Here is a 27,764-nt window from a genome sequence, read left to right as displayed (position 1 = left end):
ATCTTAAAGCGGACCGCTATCTGCGGCCATAACCCCGGTATTTAACGTCAAAGTACCGACGTACAACGATGACGGGCGGTCTAGAAGTGGTTAATAGAGACTGTTCCATTCCAACTTTGATGCTTATAGTATAAATAAAAAGTTTGTTCAATAAAAAAAAAAAAAAAAAAATGCATATATAAAGTGCTGGTGCAAATTTATAGTGCAATCATATAAAGTTCATCTATGTATATAATGTGCTGAACACGTGCAACCTTTGCTGTGAAGATTCCAGCGACACTCCGTGCGCCCCTCCTGGGTCCCCACTCACCAACAGTAATCCTTCAAATCACCAGGTCTTTATCCTGCATGTAGGTTAGGGAATTACCTTCCTGCTCCTCCAATGATCAGGTTTCCATGGTAAGGATGTGTTAATACAAAATACCAATGAAGAGAGAGAAAGATGTATATAGTGTAATACTGCTTGGTTTATTTGTTAAAAACATCCAATACACTTACATCAAAGATTTGAACTTGCAAAATTTGCCACCTTGGCGTACAAACAACCATCACTAGGTCTTCTTTGACGCGTTTCGCCCCTCCCACTGGGTGTCTTTAGTAGCGGTCTACTGAAGAAGTCTACGTCTGACGACACGTGTCTAGGGGGGCGGAGCCTACGTGCTGACGTCATACCGCAGCCATCCCGTTTTACATTGTATCTAAGCTCGTACAGCCAGCACGGCCTATAGTGCCACTTTTGTGAGTATGTTTTTTTATGGGAATACATTTTCTATTACAGAGAGCACTAGATTTTGCCATTTTCTTTAATATACATGCCCATCATTGCACTATAGCACGTTCGCTTACCAGGCTTAAGATGTGTTTGTACTAGAGGATCTCCAGTGCTGACATCACGACAATCTTTCTCGATATCCCCAGAGGGGAACTGCTTTGTTTGACCCGCTGGTGAAACGGGTCAAACCATGAGGTGAGCAGCCTAAGACACAGGTGGAGGATTGCATGAGCACTTTATATTTGGATTTCTACACAAGAATGGTGGATCGCTCTTCTTTATCATACATTTGATCGATCACTTTTCATGGACTGAAATGCTTTAATTAATTAGTTCATGTCTTCATTAATTGTTGTATTTACACTTTAGTATTTATGAGTAGCACAGCACTGTTTATTTATACATTGGTTATTTGGGTGGAGGGAAACACTGAGTGATAGCAGCTACTTTTTATTGATCCCTTGTCACTTATACATATTTATTTATACCGATTGATTTCATTATTATTTTTTTGTCAACGTTCCCATCATGCCTTGTGTTTTTCCTACAGCCAAGAAACTGGTTCCTCAACTTGACATCCACAAACAATGTGTGTTTGGTCAATTTAATCAACCACAGGAACTTTTCACCAGTGGTGAATCAGAGCGAGATAAGACAAGCGAGGACATTGGCTGCCAACAATATCTACAAGAGTCCAGAGGTTCAAGGACAAAAACAGCAGAAAGAGAGGAAGAACAGATGATGAAATATTGTCAGGACAATTATAGAAAAGTCATTATTTCCTTTATGTCAGATTAATAAAAGTCACAGAAAGCCTGTTAATGGTTTATTAATGGCCGTGTCATATGTAATAACATTAGAAAGAAAAAACCTCATCAAAAAATTACTGATTTATTGAGAGAATGAAGAAATAAAAAAAAAAAAAAGAAGAAGGAAGAACACCACCATCCATTTATAATGAAGGTCAAATTAGATTTTAAAGCTTAATAACTCAAAAGTAGGTGCCACCTACTAAAAGTCAAAAATACTTGGAAGTTCTTCATGAGACCTAAGGATGCTCAGAAAATAGTGTTGAAATCAAAGGTTACCTGTACGGTCTCATTGTGTGCCGAAAACCATTCTAGAACCACAGCAAGAAGCAGCCTAATGTCATGGAGACAAGGAGAGGAGGAGGAGGTGTTCTGTAGTTTAGCAGGGCTGACAATGATGCTAGATAGTTCATTGCAGCAGAGGTAGGGCTGTCAGCTCACTACAGGAAGCTACTAGATTTCCAACAGCCATTTCTCTTTGCTTGCAACATTTTTAAAAAGGGATAAGTCATGAGGAAATGTGCTGGTATAGCAGACACGACCTAAAACATGCTTTATGTTACCTAAATCTACCCATTCCGTTTTTCTAAAGCTCTTCTTTTTTTGCATGATTTTGCTGCCATGAAGCTAAATGCGTTTTCTTCTTGAACTTGAGTGTGTTTTGTGTATTTCCTCCAGATCTGTGCAGTAATCCAGTGTGAGACTTTCCCTCTGAAGGAGCTTCCTATAAGAAAGGCCTGCGATTTCAGCCACACAGATAGTACCTCGGGGCCCACTGATCGTTTCTGGGGAGAGGCAGAACGGCGGTCTGCCTATGTAAACAAGGCAGATCGCTGTTCTGCCAGAAGGGAAAAAAATGGAGATCTTGTGTAGCTGCCGACTTAATTTTTGGAGGGGGCGGCGGAACTCTGCTTTAATCCTTTCATCGCCCCTGGTGTTAACCCTTTCCCAGCCAGTGTCATTAGTACAGTGACCGTGCATTTAAAAAAATTTTTTTTTTTAGCACTGATCATTGTAATAATGCCACTGGTCCCCAAAAAGTGTCAAAAGCGTCAGTTAGGTGTCCAATTTGTCCGCTGCAATGTCGCAGTCCCGCAAAAAAAAAAAAAAAAAAAAAAAAAAAAGCTGATTGCCGCCATTACTAGTAAATAAATAAAAATTCCATAAACTCCCGTAGTTTGTAGACGCTATAACTTTTGCACAAACTAATCAATATACGCTTACTGGGAATTTTATTTTATTTTTTAACCAAAAATATGTAGCAGAATACATATTGGCCTGAATTGATAAAGAAATCCGATTTTTTACTGGATGTGTTTTATAGCAGAAAGTAAAAAGGCATTGCGTTTTTTTTTTTTCAAAAAATTGTCAGTATTTTTTTTGTTTATAGTGCAATAAAAAAAAAAAAAAAAACAAACAAAACAAAAAAAAAACCACAAGCAAACAAAAAAAAAAAAAAACGCAGGAGGTGATCAAATACCAAATACCACCAAGAGAAAGCTCTATTTCTTGGGGGGGGGGGGGGGGGGGAGCATAAATTTTGTGTACAGCGTCGCACAACAGCACAATTGTCAGTTAAAGTAACGCAGTGCCGCGGCGCAAAAAATGGCCTGGGGGGGGGGGTGTGAACCTTCAGGGGCTGAAATAGTTAAAATCCTGCACTAATACACCAAAACCACATGCATGCAGTTGCAGGGCGTCTCCACCGAGTAGCGTTCAGTGGGTGGTATTGCCCGCTGAAGGTGACAACAGGGGGAGAACATTTTTTGCCTCATGATGGCTGTGGCATGTGTACACCCCCAGACACTGCCTTTACTGCATGAGAGGGAGCGGTTGAGGAAGACGGTTCAACCATGCGATTTCACCGCGCTCCAACTGCTAATGTAAATGAGGCCCTAACTAAAATCATTGTCCTGGAACAACTATGCAGCAAATAAAAGGGTGGTGAAAACCTAAAAAAAGGTCAGTGACTCAAAGTATTGAAGCCAAAGCACCAGGCAGAGATCAGCAACGGCAGCTTTCATCTCTCATGAAGTTTTCTTAAGCCCCGGGTTCACACTGACAGCGGGAATGAAATCGTGCGAGTTCAACTGAATTTCATTCGGGCATGTCAGTCCCGACTTCGGGGCAATTTCAGAGACATCTGCGCGGGTTGCTGCACAGATGTCAATGGAAATTGCACCCTGAGGTCGCCAAAAGTAAAGACAGAAACTACTTTTGGGAATTGGTGCAATGCCGCCGATTGCTGGCAATTTCCGACGATTTGGCATGCGATTTGACATGCCAAATTGCTCCAATGTGAACCAGAGCTTAAAGGAGCACTAAAGATATCTTTTTTTTTTAAACAAACATGTTATACTTACCTCCACTGTGCAGCTCGTTTTGCACAGAGTGGCCCTGAACCTGGTCCTCTGGGGTCCCTCTGCGGCTGTCTCGGCTCCCCCCGCAAGGACTCAACACGTTCATGCGAGCTCCCTCGCATGGTGGCGAGTTCTTGTGGGCGCGCTCCCGTGATACAGCCGGTGGCCATAGCCGCTCACTGTATCACTCGGCCCGCCCCCCGGTGCGCCGCGTCATTGGATGTGATTGACAGCAGCGCGAGCCAATGGCTGCGCTGCTTTCAATCCATCCACTGTAACCAATCAACGGCCTGGTTGAGCGGCGAAGAGGATGTCGGGAGCGAGCGCGGGACTTTCAAGGGGTCAGGTAAGTAAAAATGGGGGGGGCGGTATTGTCGGATGTTTTTTCACCTTAATGCATAGAATGCATTAGGGTGAAAAAACTTTTACTTTTTCAACCCCTTTAAGCAGAGATGCTAATCACATTCCCTGATATACAGAAGGACAGTAAACTAGCGAAAATCCTGATAAAAATGCCTTTCAGACAAAATGTGACAAATTTTAGTACATACTGGAGGGCTACTTTACACCACATACAGTCCAGTGAGTTTTTTTTCTGATATTCCGCATGGATAGTAGGTTACATGGTTTGCAATGGCATAGTTCACACCAATGCAGTCAATTTCATTTTTTTTTTTTTTTAGAACATGCTGCATTTTTTCCTGCACTGAATGTACTGGAATGCAGTAAAACGCATCAAAAGAGCAACAAAAAAAAAAAAATGCACTGGAACACACAAGTCCTTATTTAAGAAAAAAAAAAAAAGTATCAAAAATGCACATGCATCCGGACTGCGTTTCTATGGTGTGAACTGGCCTTTAAAGGGTAACACCATCACCGTTGCGGTGAAGCCACATCCAATTCGCAATAGTGAGCCTAAATGATTGCGACACAAGTCATTGTAGATGAATGTTATTAAAGACGACCTTTCCTATCTGCAGTGCTGTCATTTTCTGCAAGATGCAATATGGCTACCTGGAATTCTGTATACAGAATGTGTACAGAGTGCCCCCCCCCCCCCAAGATATGTCATTTCCCGCTTGTGTGATTGGCTCACTGGATTTTCCCAGAAGTCTGCACTAAGATACAAGTCAGACTTTGGGCATCCCCTGCAACACAAATCTCATGTTTGGCGAGATAGTCCCAAAGGGAAATCACATCTGAAGGGATGCAAACCCTGACAGACACTTTCCTCAGAGCCCTGCAAGTGCAGCAGCTGAGAATTATAAAACTCCCATTCACATTAATTTTGCACACAGAAAAACAGCTAATTATAGGCTTACCTGTAGTAGGTACAAGTGAAAAGTAAAAAAAAACAAAACACTTTACTACCCCTTTAATACGGTCTAAGTTCCTGCCATATTTTAGGAGTAGCAGAGCGTTCACATAATATGCAGCAGTCTCAGCTCTGGACTCCAGCTGTTCAATGTGGCAAAACCCGCCATTCACATGACTTTCCCCTGCCACAGCTCATTAGGCAATCAGTGTAATGGGCCAGCACACTCCTGCCCTCTACACAGCTCATCAATTACCAGTCACATGGAGGAAATTATCACCTTCCTACAAGTCTTCTCTGTTAATCTTTAGTCATCCTACAGGCGGGGCGGATTTTCAAGATCTCTGTACTGTATAAAAGACAACCTGTCTCCACATTTATGGTAGTAAAGAAGTGAGCTACCTGTAAAGGTGGCCATATACATATAGATTTCAACAGATTCCTCTGTCCATGCCAACAGCACCATACCCCCCAACTGTCCCTGATTTCGAGGGACTGTCCCTGATTTGGGGCAATGTCTCTCTGTCCCTCTTTCCTCCTAATTTGTCCCTCATTTTGGTCTGATCTATATAGTTGTATATAAAATGCACTTTTTATCTTTCAAAAAGTGTTCCCCAGTGCTAAACCTTTCATCCAATTTCTAAATTGCTGCATTTGTACATTTTAAAAGCCAATATAAAGGAATAGCAGTGGTAGTAAAAAAAAAAAAAAAAACAAGTGGATTTAATTTTTTTTTTAATTATCAAATTAATTTTAATAAAATGCTTTTGGAGTAAAAAATCTATCTAAAGATAGTTTTCTATTTAAGATACATGAATAATTGAGTTTGCATGAATCTATCCATAGTGCACAGAGGGGGCAGCAGGAGAGAGGGGGCGGCGCCCTTAATGCACGGGCCGCCACTGAAGAACTCCACTACAACACAAGTCAGAATTTTAGGCATCCTCCGAAACCATGTCATCTTTGGCGAGATACTCCCTAAGGCACAGGTGGCAAACACAAGGCTGAATCCGGTCGGTCGGCCAGGCCTTGTCATGTGGCGACAGATGTGTGCAGAGATGGGAGGGATGTTGCACTCTGCGCACCCCTGAACCCTGCACGTGGCGCAATCCTGAACCCTGCACGTGGCGCAATCCTGAACCCTGCACGTGGCGCAATCCTGAACCCTGCACGTGGCGCAATCCTGAACCCTGCACTCTGTACATAGCACAATCAAATATGGAAAAAGTGAAGCGCTGTGAATACTTTCCGGATGCACTGTATAAGGTTTAATCACTTCTAAAGATATGCAGACAGTGAAACTTTTCTAATCAGAACATAAAGTGCACCAGCTGATTATAATGAACCAGTCACTCATTTATATTACATGGTCTCACAAAGAACTATTTCTTCAGATAGGAATCTGCAGCAAAGTTTGATAAATTCCTTCCTCTACAGTTAAAAATGAATTTACTCTTTAAGCAGGCACCAACCTGCCATTCATGGGCCCCAAGCTGTTACCAGCGATAACATGATCGTATTTTCTGTGACGTATCAGGTCTACCTATAAGCCTCCATGTCATATAGAAATGTCAGGGAAGTGAGCTGGGTAGGGCTGTGTGATTACCAAGTTAATCATCTACCAGTCCCAGCTGGAGCCTGAAATAGAAAATTATAGAACGCCCATCCCTGTTCTCATGCTGTAGAGTCAGGAAATCAATCCCGGTGCCCGGCTCTATATGGAATATCATGGGTGGCATTAAAAGCCTGGCATCAAAAGTCTCAGCATAAGCATGGCAACCAGCCAACTAAACCAGGTCCTCACCATGTAGAAATCAGGTGTGTGCCACCCACTTTGGGAATCATTACTAAAAGGCCTTGCTCCCATATTTATGCTTTAAATGATAAGTTCACCTTCGTTCACCTTTTTTGTCCCTAAATTTCAGCTCCCCTATGTACCAATATAGCATTAATGTATTTGTTTTGCAAAAATAAAAACTGCTTTCCATTAACTCTACATAGACTTACCGCACTCTCTTCATAGCTGTTTGTACACACTGCTCCATTACTTCTGCCTTACTTCCTGGTCAGACTTTAGGTCATGACACAGGAAGGAGTTGACCAGCTGAGGGTAGATGATGCAGGGTGTTTTGGCAGATTAGGCAACCCGTCAGCATTTGTAACGGAAGTGACGGTCCATCTCCACCATCTTGCTACACCTCGCACTCTTCCACAGTAAAGACCCCAGCACTCGTCCACATTGAGAAGGCGGCAAGCAGACATCTTGTTACACCCACCGGAGTTTTGCATTTCACACTTATTTTTAACAGTAAACAAAGCTTATTATAGTGAAATACAGTATTTAAAAATCCATCTGACTGTTTAGATGTTGAATTTTAAAAGCAGCGGCAAGCCTGCTGATCTCACAGGTTTGCTAATCTGACAGAACACTGCTGCTTTGAAAAAAACATCAAAACAGTCCGAGGGATTTCAAAATGCTGTATTTCACTATATAAGCTCCGTTCACTGTTAAAAATAAGTCTAAAATGCAAGACACCGGTGGGTGTAACAAGATGTCCACTTTCCGCCTTGTCACTGTATCCTTACTATGGACAAGCATGGAGTGTAGCAAGACGGCGGCGAAGAAACTTCACTTCCGTTACAAAATTCTGATGGGTCACCTAATCTGACGAAACACAGGGTGTGTGCTATTGAGATCACCTGGTCAACTCCTTCCTGTGTCATGACCTAAAGTCTGTCCAGAAAGTAAGGCAGAAGTAATGGATACATTTGGAAAAATCTAGGAAGACAGCGAGGCAAGTGTCTGTAGAATTAATGTAAAGCTTTGATATTTTTGCAAAAAAAGAAGAAGAAGAAGAAGAAGAAGAAGTACTACAATGCTATATTGGTACATAGGAAAAAAAAAAAAAGTGAACCTAGCCTTTAACCACTTGCCGACCAGCCGCCGTCATACTGCGGTAGGTCGGCTCTTTCCCGCGAATCGCCGTAGCTGTAAGTCGGCTCCTTTAAGAGCCATAGCAGGTACGCTGTGCACGTGGCCGGCAGCCAAGATGTCTCCCAGGAAAGAGCCAGAACCTGTAGGTACCCCGGATATATCCTAAACCTGCACGGTTTAGGAGATATCCCCTGTATCAGCACGTGCTGACGTCATCGGTACATGCGCACTGAAGCAACGGCACGTCCAATGCTGTTGCTTCAGCTAGTATGCAGTTACTGGCGTCTCCCGCGTGCATGTGCGACGTCATTGTGGCTCCGGCCAAGTAATTCATAATGAGCTAGTATGCTATGCATACTAACTCATTATGCCTTTGTCTTGCAGGTTTTTTTTTGGGGGGGGGGGAGCTATCCACATCTCTGCCCCCAGCTACACTACTAACCTAGTCTCAAAATACCAACCTAATTATTCTTTGGTCCTCCCAAGACCTCCTGCTCTCTAGCGGGTTAGGGAGCGGGGCCGCTGCATCCTTACCAACCGATGACTCATTCAGCAGTCGGGTAATGTTTATCAACAACATTGCTCAGCCACTAAAACAGAAAGGTAAAAATTAAACATTGTTTCTTTTTGTATCTTTCTGTTTCTTCATCTAAAAATCAAAAGGGATGAACTTCGATCTGCAGATGAAGTCAGTTTAACCACTTCCCAACCTCCTATTGCATATATACTGCGGCAGGTCAGCTCTATTGCATGAAAGATGTACCTGTATGTCATTTCGTGCAACAGACAGCGGAGGGGCACGTGCTGATTGGCCAGAGGAGGAGCCAATCAGCGGGTCCGGAAGTCGCGATGTCCGCTGATCGTTCCCCAGAGCCGAGGAGATCTGCTATGTAAACAAGACAGATCACCGTTCTGAAAGGGGAGAACACAGAGATCTTGTGTTCCTGCCAAATAGGAACACAACTTCCCCCCAGTGAATTCATCCCCCACACAGTTAAGCATCAACTAGGGACACACTTAACCCTTTGACTTTGATCGCCCCTGGTGTTAACCCCTTCCCTGCCAGTGTCATTAGTACAGTGACCGTGCATATTTTTATCACTATAACGTCGTCACTGGTTCCCAAAAAAAGTGTCAGTCGGGTGACTGATTCGTCTGCCGCAATCCTGCTAAAAATGGTCGATTGCTGCCATTACTAGTGAAAAAATAAAAATGAGAAAAAAAAATAAAAGCCATAAAATATCCCATAGTTTGTATACGGGATAACTTTTGCGCAAACCAATCAATACACACTTATTGGGATTTTTTTACCAAAAATATGTAGCAGAATACATATTGGTCTAAATTGATGAAGAAATTAGATTTTTTTTACTGGATATGTTTTATAGCAAAAAGTAAAAAAATATATATTTTTTTAAATTGTCGCAATAATTTGCTTCTAGCACAAAAGAAGAAAGAAAAAAAAAAAACATGCAGAGGTGAATAAATACCACCATAAAAAAGCTCTATTTGTGGGAAAAAAAACATTTTATTTGGGTACAGCGTGGCACGATCGGGCAACTGTCAATTAAAGCGACGCAGTGCCGTACCACGAAAAATGGCCTGGGTCGTGAAGGGGGTAAAACCTTCCGGGGCTGAAGTAGTTAAAGCAACCTGTCAAGTAAAAAATTAATTTTGTTTTTTTTTTCTTTTTTTTTTTTTTTATTAAATGTTCCTCTGTTTAACCCCTTATTAACCCTCAATTTACTCTAATCAGTCTTAATTAGCTCATTCTTCTTCTCCAGTATCACTACTCTTTTACGAGTAACGATACTGGAGAAGGAGAAAAAAAATCCTCATTCTCCTTCTCCAGTATCGTTACTCGTAAAAAAGAGTACTGATATTGGAGAAGAAGAATAAGGAGCTAATGAAGGCTGATTAGAGTAATTTAAGGGTTAATAAGGGGTTAAACAGAGGAACATTTAATAAAAATTAAACAAAAAAAAAACCACCCCCCCACACAAATCGGTGCATCCCTAAAATAAAAATAAATATATATATATATATATATATATATATATATATATATATATATATATATATATATATATATATATGCAAGCACAGTCCGCCTCCACATTTCTGTAGGTGCCGGTTTACTGTAACACACAATGAGGATACATTCAGCAAGTGGAGTGGAAACTTTCAGAGACCTCTTCTTGGTCTCGCACTGCTGGAGCAGAATGAATGGACAGCCTGTTTGTATTGTCTCTTCCAATATCGCAGTCACAGACCCAGATCATCGGTGAAATCCATCTGTGCGAGTTGGCCGCAGTTCACATGCCATCTCTCCGCACTCACCATACACTGTACAGGGCACACCACTGCCAGAGGGCTATGCTGCATACAAGAGGTCAGAAGTCAGTGTGCGCTTATTATCGCTCTGCATACTTCACATAACACAGATCACTGAGGGCTTATTCACATCACATCTGCTTTATCGCATGGATTTGCAGACTCAACACAAACGCACATAGGAAACAATTGTTTTCTGTGTGCCCTGTTTACACCAGAACACTGCACTAATACACAGCACCTCTGCATTTTTTATGCAACCCACCGTATGGCACCGCATGCATCGAGTGGCAAAGTTCTGCAGTGCATAAACTTGAATGAAAGGACGCATCAAAGTTAAGAAACCAAAACAGCGTAATGTATCACAATGGCTCTCACTGCCTCTACACAACACCACAGTCCCGGTTCACATAGGTGCGATGCGGGAACACTGCGAGTTCCCACATCGCACCCGACTCGCAAGGCAGTTCACACTGCCATATGCGAACTGCTGGGAGTGTCAATACAATGGTAATGACACCATTTCAGTTTGCATATCGCACTGCGAACTGTCAGTTCGCACATGAATCGGATCGCATGGGTCTGCAGTAACTGGCGTTCTTCTGCACTGGATATCAATACCAGTCACCACTAGGGCACATGGAAACCAATTGTTCTCTATGTGCCCGGGTGCAGTGAAATGCAGCCCAGGGGTGCGGTAAAATGTTGCGTTATAAATCGCAGGCACTGCACAGCAGCACAACGCACTGCACTACTGTGCACCTCACTGCAGCCCAAAAACTGACAGCTGCTCACACGCTAAAAAAAAGGAGTGTTTAGCATGCAGGCAGTGTGAACGGGCCCCAATGTGCATAATAAAAGCAATCCGAATTTTAATTTGCACAGAAAAAAATAATGATGTATTTGAGAGGACACAAAGTTGTGTAGTGCACTTAGAGCCCATTCACACCATTACGCATTACTGCAATGCACAGTAACATGCGTTAAGAATATTGGTGTGTAGCGGTGTCGTTTATTCTGAATGGCCCTTCAGCGCCCCCTGCATTGCAGTGCCATTGCACTACCATGCATTGTGGCTGAAAATGCTACATGCACAATTTTTGGTCCATTGTGGTGCGTTATGCAGCGCATTCAAATAAACAGGTGGCTCTAATGCAGTGCGCATTACTGCATGTAAACATGCGTACCTTTAATGAACTGCAGTGGACCACACTGGTGTAAATGAGCAGTTAGCAAATAGGAATGGGGGGTGCCGATACCGAGTATTTTCATCAGTACTTGTAAAAACGCTCCGATACCCGAAATAGATACTTTTGGGGTGCGATTTGAGCCCATACAAAATGAATGGGCTCAAATTGCAAAGAATTGCATGCGATTTGAACAGGAATGCGGTGCAATTCCTGCCTGAATTACATGTAGTTTCCTGCATCGCTTGTGCGAACCCAGGCTGGTCACAGGGATTTCAGCCTGCGTTCACACAGGAGCGGTGGGGGGGGGGATAATCGCACCACATTCCTGTTCAAATCGCATACAATTCTTTGCAGTCTGATTTGCTCCCATACATACATACATACATACATACATCACACTGCAAAAAGTATCAGTACTGGATATGGGCGAATACTTGACTGAAAGTATCGGTACTTACCGGCAAAATATCGGTGCAACCCTAGTGCCAGGAAATTGTTCCAGGATGCATGGGAAGACCATGCAGAATACAAATGATTATTGAAAATAACAGCCCGCCAACAAAATACTACTTGTGCAGCATCCCTCCATAAAGAATAAGAACACATAGGGGGGAATTTACCAAGACGGGAGCAGCTGTGCATAGTAACCAATCAGCTTCTAGGTTTCATTTTCAAAACTCAACTGGTCAAGCTGAAGGTAGAAGCCGATTGGCTGCCCCATATCGTTTGTTCAGTCTTAGTAAAGCCCCCCCCCCAACCCCATAGTGATCACACCCAGCATTATGGAGGATATGACATTGTATGTAAACAGGACATAGTGCCGACAATAAAAGCAGAATTAAATTAAGTGATTGTATAAATGACACGACCAATTACTCCACATTGAGTTTCACAAACAGGAAACAAACCAGATACAAATTTAATTTACATGTGTGAACACATTAGGACTGACTGTCTTGCTGAACTCAGGTCACCTGGCAGCTACCTAGAGAAGGAGAACCGTCAGGTCCTCAGGAAATGCGAAGAATGTCCACTTGACCTCCGGAAGATTTAGTCGCATCCTACAGCAAAAGCCATGGTCCACAGAGAGCCTCCAAAGCATCAGAGGGATCTCATTGTTAAAAGGTATCAGTCAGGAGAAGGGTACAAAAGAATTTCCAAGGCATTAGATATACCATGGAACACAGTGAAGACCGTCATCATCAAGTGGAGAAAATATGGCACAACAGTTACATTACCAAGAACTGGACGTCCCTCCAAAATTGATGAAAAGACGAGAAGAAAACTTTTCAGGGAGGCTGCCAAGAGGCCTACATCAACATTAAAGGAGCTGCAGGAATATCTGGCAAGTACTGGCTGTGTGGTACATGTGACAACAAACACCACACTTAATCTTCCGTTTTAGGGATCAGGTACACACACCAGAAGCCCAAACCCAGTAGCTGTGCTTATTTGCACCAAATGTACCAAGCACAGTAACCACTGAGTTCAATTTATACTCAGCAGACTTAAGAAAAATCTATGTGTGCCCCCGTACTAGAGACTTACGTACTTCACTTCCTGTGCCTATGACACGACAAAGTAAAAACCTGTCACAAACCTGGACAATGTGGAAATACGGGACATTTAGGAAACAGAGATCACAGGTCAATTGGCTTCAGTATAAAATCACACAAATAGGAAACATAAGGGTAATACAAAAGACACTGAATTTCAAAAGAGCCAACTTCCCTAAACTACGAACCTTGCCAGAAGATATAAATTGAGATAAAATCTTAGGAACAAAGAGCACGGAGGAGAGATGGGTTCGCTTTAAGAGCATATTAAATAAGGGCATTAGCCAGTGCATCCCATTGGGTAATAAATTTAAAAGAGCGAACAAAAGTCCTGGATGGCTTAACACCAATGTTAAAAAGCATATAAGAGCAAAAGAGAAGGCCTTCAAAAAATACAGGGTTGAGGGATCATCATCAGCATTCAGACTTTTTTTAAAGAATGCAACAAGAAATGTAAGGGTGCAAATAGGGCGGCTAATATAGGACACAAAAGACACATAGCGGAGGAGAGCAAAAAGAACAAATCCCAAGAAATTCTTTAAGTATGTAAACAGTAAAAAAGGGAGGACAGACCATATTGGCCCCATAAAGAATGAGTAAGGACATCTGGTTACCAAGGAAGGAGAGATGGCGAAGGTATTGAATTTATTCTTCTTCTCAGTCTTCACGAGGGAATCGGGGGGCTTTAGTAAAACAAAACTGCAGTGTTTATCCTCAAGACACAACACAGGAAGCACCTCCATGGTTAACAGAGGACATAATTAGAATTAGACTTGGGAAACTGAACATTAATAAATCACCGGGACTAGATGGATTGCACCCGAGGGTACTTAGGGAACTCAGTTAAGTAATTGCCAGACCGTTGTTCCTAATTTTTACTGACAGTCTACTGACTGGAATGGTACCAGCTGACTGGCTTTTCTCCAATGCAGCACCAATATTTAAAAAGGGCCCAAAATATATCCCTGAGAATTACAGACCAGTTAGCCTAACATCAATAGTATGCAAACTCTTGGAGGGGATGATAAGGGACTATATACAAGATTTTAGTAATGAAAATGGTATCATTAGCAGTAATCCGCATGGATTCATAAAGAATTGTTTTTGCCAAACCAATCTATTAACCTTCTACGAGGAGGTGAGCTGCCATCTAGATAAAGGAAGGCTTGTAGACGTGGTGTATCTGGATTTTGCAAAAGCATTTGACACAGTTCCCCATAAACGTTTACTGTACAAAATAAGGTCCGTTGGCATGGACCATAGGGTGAGTACATGGATTGAAAACTGGCTACAAGGGCGAGTTCAGAGGGTGGTGATAAATGGGCAATACTCGGAATGGTCAGGGGTGGGTAGTGGGGTCCCCCAGGGTTCTGTGCTGGGACCAATCCTATTTAATTTGTTCATAAACGACCTGGAGGATGGGATAAACAGTTCAATCTCTGTATTTGAAGACGATACTAAGCTAAGCAGGGCAATAACTTCTCCACAGGATGTGGAAACCTTGCAAAAAGATCTAAACAAATTAATGGGGTGGGCATCTACATGGCAAATGAGGTTAAATGTAGAAAAATGTAAAATAATGCATTTGGGTGGCAAAAATATGAATGCAATCTATACACTGGGGGGAGAACCTCTGGGGGAATCCAGGATCGAAAAGGACCTGGAGGTCCTAGTAGATGATAGGCTCAGCAATGGCATGCAATGCCAAGCTGCTGCTAACAAAGCAAACAGAATATTGGCATGCATCATAAAGGGGATCAACTCCAGAGATAAAACGATAATTCTCCTGCTCTACAAGACTCTGGTCCGGCCGCACCTGGAGTATGCTGTCCAGTTCTGGGCACCAGTCCTCAGGAAGGATGTCCTGGAAATGGAGCGAGTACAAAGAAGGGCAACAAAGCTAATAAAGGGTCTGGAGGATCTTAGTTATGAGGAAAGGTTGCGAGCACTGAACTTATTCTCTCTGGAGAAGAGACGCTTGAGAGGGGATATGATTTCAAATTTATAAATACCATACTGGTGACCCCACAATAGGAATAAAACTTTTTTGCAGAAGGAAGTTTAACAAGACTCGTGGCCACTCATTAAAATTAGAAGAAAAGAGGTTTAACCTTAACCACTTCCAGACCGCCCACCGTCGTTATACGTCCGTAATTTGAAGAGGAATATTGTTGTTATGGCAGCAGCTAGCTGCCATAATCCTGGTATCCTCTTCAGCGAACAATCTGCTTCAAGATAAAAAAGTGGTCTCTGCGGCGGATTCGCTGTGAGATCGCTTTAATCGGCGGCGGGAGAGGCCCGTCCCCCCCTCCCTTCGCGCTCTGGTGCCCTCCGCCGCTTACCGGAGCCCTCAGCAGTGGCGGAGGCGATCGGATCCTTTCCCTAGCCTGACATGGAGACAAGTGAGGGGAAGATGGCCTCCACCCATCTCCATATCATTGCAGGGCGGAAGCGACGTCAAAACATCACTTCCGCCCATAGCTCTTAAAAAGGGCCTTTTTTTTTTTTGTTTTTTTTTGTTTTTTTTTTAAATGACAATTTTTGCATTTTAGTGTAAATATGAAATCTGGGGTCTTTTTAACCCCAGATCTCATATTTAGGGAGGTCCTGTCATGCTTTTTTTCTATTACAGGGGATGTTTACATTTCTTGTAATAGGAATAAAAGTGACACATTTTTTTAAAAGAACAGTGTACAAATAAAAAAAGGTAAAATAAATAACGAGCTCACATGCAGAAGCGAACGCACACATGAGTAGCGCCCGCATATGAAAACGGTGTTCAAACCACACATGTGAGGTATCGCCGCGATCAGTAGTGCGAGAATAATAATCTCTAGTCCTAGACCTCTTCTAACTCAAAACATGCAACCTGTATAAATTTTTAAAAATGTCGCCTATGGAGATTTTTAAGGGTAAAAGTTTGTCGCCATTTTGAAGCGTGACATGTTGGGTATCAATTTACTCGACGTAACATTATCTTTCACAATATTAAAAAACAAAAAAAACAAAAAAACAAAAACTGGGCTAACTTTACTGTCGTCTTAATTTTTAATGCAAAAAAGTGTATTTTTTCCAAAAAAAGTGAGCTTGCAAGACCACTGCGCAAATACTGTGTGACAGAAAGTATTACAATGACCGCCATTTTATTCTCTAGGGTGTTAGAAAAAAAAAAAAAAAATTGTATAATGTGTTGTGGAAATTTTAATTCAACCTCACCTACTATGCAACTATGTAATTCCCAATACTCAGGATATGATGAAAGAGGTTATCCGCAATAAAAATACGGATTTCAAAATAATTATTACATGCAAAACATATAGACCGGTATCTCTTCCATGAAGCTCTCCACTCCTCCTCTGAACTTCCTGCAAGAAACTGGAGCACTGGCAGAATAGGAGGGAGGAAGGAAACAAGAGCTGACACTCGTATGAAAAGACCTCTATTCAGAGGGCTCCGAGTCCTAAGGATTCGGTGAATGAATGGCGAATGGAATGCTCTTCTATTACCCCGGCACTAATGCAGAGTGCAATCCCCCATAGCAATCGTCTACCATTCATACTTCTATGATGTGACTATAGTAAGGTCAGACCTATTCCTATGACCTTCTGCACGTGGCTTTATTAGATAAGGCAATCAATACCAGCAGGAGATTATTTGGCGTGTCACCGGGTGTAAATGACCCCGGATACAGCGACATTCAGCATTTCAGGGCGAGCCTATAGCTACATCACTAGATATTCATATAGTGTGTGGGTGTGACTCTACTGTGTAAAATATGGTGTCTGCTTTGTTAGAAGACATTAGGATGAAATTCTATAGTCAAGCCAGGTGGGGCTTGACTATAGCACGCAAGACCGTGTAGATGGCTTAAATCTGCATAGCCAGCTATTGCAGTCTGATAGCCAAAACTTGCGGCTGTCAGAATACCCAATGCCTGCCATCTGATTGGAGTTTACTCAAATTTTGAAGGGATGGGAACCCCAAAACGCACTGACTGTTACAAAATAAAGACTATACAAGCTGGTTTTGGAGCTTCCATCCTTTCAAAACGTTAGTGTTTTCAGGGGTTCAGTAGGACCCCACAGCCTCTGGTGAGCAGCCTCTAGGAACGTAAACCACCCATCACATTATAAAAACGCATCTCCATAAGGTTCAGCACTCCAACACCACAATGATGGCCATCTGACTGGAGGCAGGAGCCGCCCGAATTTTCTGCTTTGGCAGGTTTGTGGGTTCCGATCTTCAGCCACTTTGATTGGCTGGGCCAGGATTTACGCAATTCCCTGTACATTGCAAACAAAGCAGAATAGTCGCGCTAATCAAAGTGAAAAAAAGAATGTTATATGCAAAGATGATAGTGGTCTATAACGTAGCAATGAATAAGACAATAAATTAGGTAAAAAAAAAAAGTGTTATTGAGTGAAAAAAAAAGAGAATTCTGAAGAATACATATGAGCAGAAGTCCACGTGATATATATAAAAAAAAATAAAAAAGAAGTTAAGTCCAGCAAGATAATTATATCCAAATGGTTCCACCACCAAGATGCATGCAGATCCTCCTGCGACAGTCACACTGTTAGTGGAGACTCTTACCAGATAATGTGGACCTCCTATTCCTAGAGAGGTCACATGCGCATGCAGGTATACCTCTGCAGGGTAAGATAATCCACCACACCTCTGGAGTTAGCTGTAGATCAAAGAGATTCCTCCAGGATAACCAGCTTGCATCTGGGGGTCTCGATCAGGCCAATATCACGGGGAATATAGGTAAAAGTGAAGGCTCCAATAGTGTGATAAAGTCTTAAAACCTTTTATTGATAAAAGCCAGAAGGGTACTTACAAAACATAAAAATATAAAGAGCGTTGTATAAGTTTGTTTGTCGGCAAACAAGATTCAAATCACCCGCACTTCAGGGGTCATGTGGGTCGTAATTACATCAGCGCGTAGCTCCGTCCGACATGTTTCGTCATACGTGACATCTTCGTGGGGCCTTATATCACATGGGTTTGTCGCTGTTTTTTTTTTTTTTTTTTTAATTTAATTTTGTGTTTTTTTAGCGCGGTATACCACCTGGTCTTGATTTACATTGCAAACAAGCAGGTAAGAATACTTAAATGCAGGAGAGACATAGTATGCTTCTTTTACATTAAAGGAGAATGTACAGCCAAAGCTAGTTTGGCTGTATTTCACCTGTGGATTGTTCTGCACTCCTGTGCCCACTGTTGGCAGACGTCAAAGAGCCAGTCCAGGCTGGACCTAGATCATGACAATAAAGTCAAGATACGCCCACATGCTTGAACCAGCACCCTGGCTCAGCCTCTTAGCATGCCGCCCGCTCCTGCCCCCTCCACAGTCCAGAGCTCCAGTGATCGTCACCAGCTCTCTGCTCAGGGAACTGTGAGAACCGAGTGATCGGCGATGTTTGATCGATTGGTTCTCTGCCTTAGAGCTGGCGGGGGACATATGCAGCATCTACCTAGGTAAGTATGAATCTGCAAAAAAAAAAAAAAGGGGAAAGTTCCATGTCCCATGTTCACATTAGGGACGGGTTTGAAATCGTGCGAGTTCAGCTGAACTCGCACAATTTCCAACCGACATTTCAGTCCGATTTCCAGAGCGAGTGCAGGAACTACTTTTGGGAATTGGTGTGGCGCCGCAAAGTCAGCGCCTCACCAAATAACCGCCGATCTGACATGTCAAATCGCATGTCAAATTGACCCAATGTGAACATGGGCTTAAAAAAAAAAAAAAAAAAAAAAAGAAGAAAAAAAAACATTGGTTATATTGCAGTTTGCCATTCCTTAGATGTGATGGCTGCATTCGTTTTCTATTTTAGACTCTTTCTTCTATTTTCATCTGGTGATCCAGCCAACAAGTCTGTTTTTCAAAAAAAACACTCTGTCCAGCAGAATGTATCAGTTTGGCTCCCTTCACACTGGGGCGGTTTTCAGGCGCTTTAGTGCTAGAAATAGCCTCTGCAAAGCGCCTCCCATTTATTGCAGTGTGACTTTTCACACTGGGGCAGTGTGCTTGCGGGATGCTATGAAAAGTCCTGCAAGCAGCATCTTTGGGGCGGTTTGGGAGCGATGTACTTAGCGCTCCCAAAATGCCCTGCCTATTGGAATGAATGGGCAGCGATTTGAAAGCGCCGCAAAACAGGAGTTTTTACCCTCTTTTTGGGGTAAAAACCCGCCCTGCTAGAGAAGAAAAAGTGGCGCTAAAGCTAAAAACGAGCAGCGCTAACAGCCGGCAATGCCAGTGTGAAAGTCTAGCAGGGACAAGACAAACCATTTAACTCTGACAGTGGTGCCTACAATGATCAGTTTTTCAGCAAAAATAAAAAAAAAATAAAAAATAAAAGTAAACTACTAATCAAGTATTAGCTGGAGTTTGGCCTCAATGTGCTAGTATCTAAATCTGCTAGTACATCCAACACTCCCCTTCCCCCAGACTTAATGCTGCTGTCCAAAAGGTGCCCCCGATGCTCCTTAATCCAGATTGGGGGCACTCTAATACAGGAGGGGTGTTAGTGGCCAGATCACCAAGTGAAAACAGAGGGGAAAAAAAGCCTAAAAAAGAAAAAACAAACGCAGCCACCACATCTAAATGATTGGTAAGCTTCAATATTTGACATTTTTTAGTTTGGTCTTTAATACCGGTTTCAGTACAATGTGATCATGTATGAGAAGTTATCTATGTGATCTCACAATAAAATAGGCTTGTGGGTGTGCTGATGACACCTCTCCTCCATGGAACTCGCAATCACACCAGGATATCATCATTAATGAAAAGCATTGAAGCAGGAGGATCACCATGACAGCCAGGCAGATAGCATCTTCTCTTCGTTTAATAAGACTCCATTTAATCATGGTGAGATGGGCGAGATACTATAGAATTCAGGTCGGATCCCAACAATCGCCTTCTCTCTAAAGTATTTCAAGTATTCTCATTAAAACCCAGCAGCAGCCAATACAACAGGTCAGCCATGACCTCACCCCCCAGCAAGCCCGGCATTTCCCAGACACAAGTGACGGAAGACGATAAAACAAAGACAGGGGGCGCAGGACGGGAACTGGGCCAGCTTTGTGCTACTTTACAATACAGCCCAGGGCTTCAAGAGAGCGGCTGAGGAACTAAAAGCCCCAGCATGCCATAGGACTTATTTTTGAACTGGAGGTTAAAGTGGAACTAAAAGTAAAAAATAATAATAATAATAATAATAATAATAATAATAATATTGCAGAAGAGTCATTCATAAAGACAAGCATGCGCAGGTCAGGGTAGGTTCTAGGTGCTAGGGAGATGCAAGGTCTGGTTCACACTATGGTGGGTATTGCAACTGTTCCTGCACCCAAAATGCACTGCTCTTTAAAGTTCCCCCTCCCTTCCTGACCAGGCCATTTTTTTTGCGATACGGCACTGTGTCGTTTTGACTGACAATCGCACGACGCCGTACCCAGATAAAATGTATGGGGTGTCCCCCCCCCACAAATAGAGCTTTCTTTTGGTGGATAGAGATATATATATATATATATATATATATAATTTATTGGATATTTTTTTTTTTTTACAGTAGATTATATATATATAATATATATATATATATATATATATAATATATATATATATAAAAAAAACTTTAAATCTACTGTAAAACATATCCAATAAATAAAAAATAAAAAAATCTAATTTCTTCATCAATTTAGGCCAATATGTATTCTGCTACATATTCTTGGTAAAAAAAAAAATATATATATATATACCAATTAGCGTATATTGATTGGTTTGCGCAAAAATTAATCGCATCTAGAAATTTTGGGATATTTTTATGGCATTTTTATTATTACTAGTATTGGCGGCGATCAGCGATTTTTTTTTTAGCGGGACTGCGACATTGCAAAACAAAAACAATATTTTTTACTTTCTGCTATAAAACAAAACATATCCAACATATCCAACAAAAAAAAATAAAAGTCTTTATAACTTTAGGCCAATATGTATTCTGATACATATTTTTCGTAAACCCCCCCCCCCCCCAAAAAAAATTCCGATAGACGTATATTGATTGGTTTGCGCAAATGTTTTAGTGTCTACAAACTATGGGATAGATTTATGGACTTTATTTTTACTAGTAATGGCGGCAATCAGCTATTTGTAGCGGGACTGCGACATTGCGGCGGACTAAACCGGACATTAAGTGACACTTTTTGGGGGACCAGTGACACCAATAAAGTGATCAGTGTTAAAAAAAAAAAAAAAAAAAAAAAAAAAAAAAAAGCACAGTCACTGTATAAATGACACTGGCAGAGAAGGGGTTAACATCAGGGGCGATCAAAAGGGTTAAGTGAGCTCCTAGGGGGTGCTTGCTAACTGTGTGTGGGGGAGTGGATGCACTAGAGGAAAACAGATCTTTGTTTCTGCTTAGCAGAAAACACAAGATCTCCATTTTTCTTACTGACAGAACGGCGATCTGCTTTGTTTACATAGACCGCTATTCTGCCTCTCCTCAGAACAATCGGACCCGTTGCCGGACCCACTGATTGGCTCCCGCCGTGTCCAATCACAGCAGAAGTGGGGCTCTAGCGGCGCCTGCATGTGATCCAAATCTCGTGCACAAAATCACGTACAGGTACGTGATTTTGCGCAGCAGCCGGGCTGCTCTGCCCCAGTATATATGCGGTGGGTGGTCCGGAAGCGGTTAAAGTGGTTGTAAACCCCAGTCATGGGGGAAAAAAAAAAAAAAAAAAGAGAGAAGAGCTAAATAAAAAAACAAAAGCTCATTCACACCTAGGCCTTTCCGGATCGTGGGCGGAAATGCCACAAAAACGCGGGACACGTTTGCGATCCTGTTACTTCTTAATGGCACCCCAATCACGGTACGATTTTGCCGCAATTGTCGCCAAACAGATCGCGGCAAAAATCACCAAAGTTGTGGGATGCCCGTCGCCCAAAAGAGGTTCCGGAACTTTGCATGCAGGCGGTTTCATTTTTTTTTATTACTATTATTATATAAAACTTTCTTACACTGCCCCTTTAATTTTTTTTGTATTAACTTTAACTGGCGTTTCTTTGGGGTATGGGTCATGCACAGGGCAGTCCGTTCAAGTGAACAAGCAATAACACTCAAAAAAAAAAAAAAACCCAAAACACACGCACGCGAGCAGGAACGCACATTCCCGCTACGCTCGGGTTCCAACCCATTCTTAGAGAGATTTCCCTTCACTTCCTGTCACAACAGGAAGTGGGAGGAGATCTTGCCATAATAAAAGGAATTCCCCTCCTCCACGCTTTCATTCTTTTTATCCGATCAAAGCAATCAGATCAGAAAACAAAATAGCCGCAACACCCCTTCCAATCGATTAGACTCTGCTTTGATCTAACTCGATCGGCCCGGGGCGGAATGTTTTCGAATCATTTTGCATCGATTGGCAGCACTGAGATACTTTGTTTATGAATACAAACATATCTTTATTGATCAGATTACATGGAGGAAAAATAAGAGATCTGATCACAAATGACAACTGTATCTTAACTATTGACTGAAACCCACTTCCCCCCATGTGTGGCTTATCGATCAATTTTTCTTTTCGGAAGAGATCGATCGGTGAGGACACTGAAGTGTGTATGGCCACCATTAAACAGTAACCATGAGAACAAATGTTCTCGTTGTTCCTGAGATAATGACATGGTTTCCCTCAATGGTGATCTGTTGTAATAAAGCGGACATACACTTTGAGGCCTCTCGCAGTTGGACGGCTGAGCCTGTTCAATATAAATGCCGAGTCTTTCCTCCCTAAGGGAGGCCCAAGTGTGGAGTACAGCCTCCCAGCGACACAAATGGCTGCGTGCCATTTACACTTGTGATTTGGGAATGGTAAAAAAAATAAAACACACAACACAGGCAGTTGAGCCATGTTTTTACCGCCACCCCCCCAAACTGCTTAATGCAACCAAATGGGGTTGTATACTCGCTGTAGCTTCAATACTTTGCATCACGGCAAAAGCGTTGCCCCCTCCGGTCGCTGAACGCAACCCATTCACGTGAACGGGACTGCGTCCAATGTGCACAATCGCAGCGTGGTGTTGCAGGCTTCTTGTGACATTTCGCTTTGTCTCCGCCCATGTGGGCCGGCTCACACTGCTGGGATGCCACACATCGCATTACTGTGCAGATCACATGCGATGCAAATTCAGTCATACAAACCGTATGACTGAATTCGCACCCCCGCCCCCATTGGTCCGCACCAGAATCAGATCCCACACGATCCGATTCCTGTCCGAATTCACAGTTTGCACTGCGATCCGCTCTGGGGGCGTCATTACCTTTGTATCGACACCCGCAGCGGTTCTCAGAGGGCTGTGAGAACCACTGGCGATTCACGTGCGATGCGGGAACCCTCACTGGATTTGCAGAGTTTCCCGCATCGCACCGGTGTGAACCAAGCCTTAATGCCCTCCGAAAAGTGATCCACTGCAAATCACTCTTCAGGCTGGGTTCACACCTATGCGAACGTGATACCAGAGCGGGTTCCCGCATCGCATGTCACTGGCAGGCGGTTCACACTGCCCTCCGCACACCGCTGTGGGTGTCAAGAGAAAGTTAATCCCACCCCCAGATCAGGTCGCAGAGCGAACTGTCTAATGGTACAGGAATCAGATCGCATATGTGTGAACACCCATGAGATCCAAATCCAGTGCGGAACAAACAAAAAAAAAAGTTTGTATGGCTGAATTTGCAACGCACAGACATCGCATGTGATAGCACCACATTGTCTGTGCAGATCACATGCGATGTCTATGCGTTTTGTGGTATGTATGATGTCTATGTGGTGCGAATCACATGCGGCGTTACTGTTCGCACCAATGTGAACCCAATTCTGATTTAAATAAACCGTAACTCTGAACGTGAGGGTCTTGTCAATCGCTCCCACACACCCACCGCTGCTCAGTGGGGAAAGGCAAGTCCTGGCTGCTCGTGGTGATGGCAAAACCGAACCGCCTGCTTTGCCAGGTCACATTTTACCTAAAAAGCCAATCAATCATTTAAAGCGACTAAAATGATCAAACTCAACAAGAACGACCCTCTATTCAATCCATCTAGCGAACTTTCTACCGATTTCGATTTTTATTAAATCGATGGATGGGACGAATATCTGCACGTGTGCGATGAAACGATCGTTCTTAGAGATTATTGGATTTCCTGTCCATATCGTATGTGTTGCATTCTTCGATAATTTCATAGATGATGAATTACTAGTTTGCGATCGCTTGTACCAGGATCAATATATGGATGGCCACCATAAGGAGTTGAAAGTCTAGGTGTTGGGGGCCCGGGGCCCTCCCCGCCCCCCCATAACTGGCACCTTGTGTGATCACGCTGTTGAACTTGACTCTATACAATGTATCTCTTTGTATGTGTGTGTGTAAATTATATATATATATATATATATATATATATATATATATATATATATATATATATATATATATATACACACACACACACATATACATACATACATACAAAGAGATACATTGTATAGAGTCAAGTTCAACAGTGTGATATAGATATATACATAGATCTCCCCCCTCTCTCTGAGCCCCTCCAGTCCCGGGCTGGTGGGATCAATCTACTGGGATCGCTCTACCTGTGATCCTCGATCGGCCTGGAAATAGTCGTCTCCAGGAACCGATCTATTAACAATGGAGAAGTTTTTGGCGATGAATGCAGACTGAACTTTCCTCCCCCCCCCCAGCCTGGTAATGGAGGACTCCTCTAAGGATCACTTACCTTGTCCAGCTCACCTTTAGGTCATCCTGAGCCTCCCGCCTGTCCTCTGTACTGAGGATCACATGGGAGCTCTGGAGAGCAGAGACTGGGAAGGTGGAGGAGCTCAGCACACCCGCCCTGCTATCAGGAACTGGGAGGAAACCAGCTGGGACTGCCCCAGGTCCTAAAGCTTGACTCATACAGCGAGATCAGCACTGCGAGTCGTAGACAATCCTCCGCACCTTCATAAATCTAAGGGCGGCCTTACATTATACAACTTTCCTTTCGATTTACCAAAACCATATAATAGGAGGTCCGACCTAAACACTTTGAGGGCCAGTTCACACCACATGCAGTCCTGTGTGTTTTTTCTTTCTGCAACAAAAACGCATGGAAAGTAGGCTGTATGCTTTTCAATGGCATAGTTCACACCAGTGCTTGCAGTTCCAGTGCGTTCCAGAAAAAAAAAAGTAGAAAAAAGTAGACTGTACTGGAACGCTGTAAAAAGCATCAAAAACACACTGGAACACACATGTCCTTATTTAGGGCCAGTTCACACCATAGAAACGCAGTTCGGATACGTTCCAGATGCTTTTCTGCATGCATAGTTTTGATGCGTTCCAGTGCGTTTTTTATGGGTTCCAGATGCAGTCAAGTGCATCCCCCCCCCTTTTCTTTTTATCCTTAAATAAGGACATGTGTGTTCCAATGCATTTTTGGTGCGTTACAGTGCGTTTTTGATGCGTTTTACGGCGTTCCAGTGCAGGAAAAATGCAGCATGTTCTACTTTTTAATTTCTGGAACTGGAACACGCTGGAACCGCAAACACTGGTGTGAACTATGCCATTGAAAACCATATAACCTACTTTCCATGCGTTTTTGAAGCAGAAAAAAAACGCACTGGACTGCATGTGGTGTGAACTAGCCCTTAAGGTTAAGAAAAAAGAGGGGAAAAAAAATGCACTGGACTGCATCAAAAATGCACTGGAACGCATTAAAAAAGCGCATGTAGAAAAGCATCAGGAACGCATCCGGACTGCGTTTCTATGGTGTGAACTGGCCCTAAAAACGCGCATGCAGAAACGTATCCGGAACGGATATGGAGTGCGTTTTTTATGGGGTGAACTGGCCCATAGGGCACCATAGAAACGCAGTCAGGATGCGTTCCAGATGCCTTTCTGCATTCATGTTTTTGGCACGTTCCAGTGCGTTTTTGATGCGTTTTTGATGCGGAAGGGAGTTTAACAAGACTCATGGCCATTCACTAAAATTAGAAGAAAAGAGGTTTAACCTTAAACTACTGCAAGGGTCTCAAACTGGCGGCCCTCCAGCTGTTGCAAAACTACGAGTCCCATCATGCCTCTGCCTGTGGGAGTCAGGCTTGTAACTGTCAACCTTGCAATGCCTCATTGGACTTGTAGTTTCACAACAGCTGGAGGGCCGCCAGTTTGAGACCTCTGAGTCGTAGAGGGTTCTTTACTGTAAGAGCGGCAAGGATGTGGAATTCCCTTCCACAGGCGGTGGTCTCAGCGGGGAGCATCGATAAGATCAAGAAACTATTAGATAAGCACCTGAACGACCGCAACATACAGGGATATACAATGTAACACTGACACATAATCACACACATAGGTTGGATTTGATGGACTTGTGTCTTTTTTCAACCTCACCTACTATGTAACTATATAAGGTCATCACAGAGGACAAGGGGGCACTCTTTACGTCTAGTGGAAATAAGATTTCATCTCCAAATACGGAAAGGCTTCTTCACAGTTCTGCCCCATACACAAGATCGCACATTCCGACAACAAAATCCATGGATTTTTTTCCGACGGATGTTGGCTCAAACTTGTCTTGCATACACACGGTCACACAAAGTTGGTAGAAAATTCCGAACGTCAAGAACGCGGTGACGTACAACACATACGACGAGCCGAGAAAATGAAGTTCAATAGCCAGTGCGGCTCTTCTGCTTGATTCCGGGCATGCGTGGCACTTTGTGCGTCGGAATTGTGTACACACGATCGGAATTTGCGCAAACGGATTTTGTTGTCAGAAAATTTGAGAACCAGATCTCAAATTTTGTACGACGGAAATTCCGATGGAAACTGTCTGATGGAGCCTACACACGGTCGGAATTTCTGACAACAAGCTCACATCGAACATTTTACATCGGTAAGTCCGACCGTGTGTACGCGGCATAAGAGCTGTGAAAATGAGTCCCTCCAGAGGTGGTTCTGGCCAGCTCAGTAGATTGCTTTAAAAAAAGCCTGGATTCTTTCCTAAATGTACAGAATATAACTGGATACTAACATTTATAGGTAAAGTTGATCCAGAGAACATCCGATTGCCTCTCGGGGGATCAGAAGGTATTTTTCCCCTGCTGTAGCAAATTGGATCATGCTTTGCTGGGTTTTTTCTCCTTCCTCTGGATCAACTGTGGGTATAGGATTGTGTATATGGGATTTTTTTTTTTTTTTATTCCTTGAGCTAGATGGACTTGTGTCTTTTATCAACCTGACTAACTATGTAACAATGCGAGGCTCAGTGTGCACAAACGTGGACGGGCAGGGAGAAGCAGTTAAAGCGGGGTTCCACCCAAATTTTGAACATTATCTCTATGCATTCTCTTCCTTGCCTAGATGCTGACATGCTGTGTAAAAAAATTTAAATCGCCGTAATTACCTTTTTTTTTTCTAATCTTCTTAGCACTTCCTGGTTT

General features: G+C 42.8%; 1 protein-coding gene across 1 annotated transcript in view; it reads right to left on the bottom strand.

The window, feature by feature from the left end:
• The window catches only part of TMEM51 (transmembrane protein 51), a 61,669-nt gene extending 36,474 nt beyond the window's left edge, over positions 1-25,195 (bottom strand). Inside the window, exon 1 of the mRNA XM_073603358.1 lies at positions 25,064-25,195. The gene's annotated coding sequence lies outside the window, so the exon portion shown is untranslated. The remainder of the gene's footprint in view (positions 1-25,063) is intronic.
• Between the last annotated feature and the right edge of the window lie 2,569 nt (positions 25,196-27,764).

This window comes from Aquarana catesbeiana, linkage group LG10 (genome assembly GCF_042186555.1).
Source record: "Aquarana catesbeiana isolate 2022-GZ linkage group LG10, ASM4218655v1, whole genome shotgun sequence".
Taxonomy (NCBI): Eukaryota; Metazoa; Chordata; class Amphibia; order Anura; family Ranidae; genus Aquarana; species Aquarana catesbeiana.
This window is presented reverse-complemented; position numbering and strand designations above follow the sequence as displayed.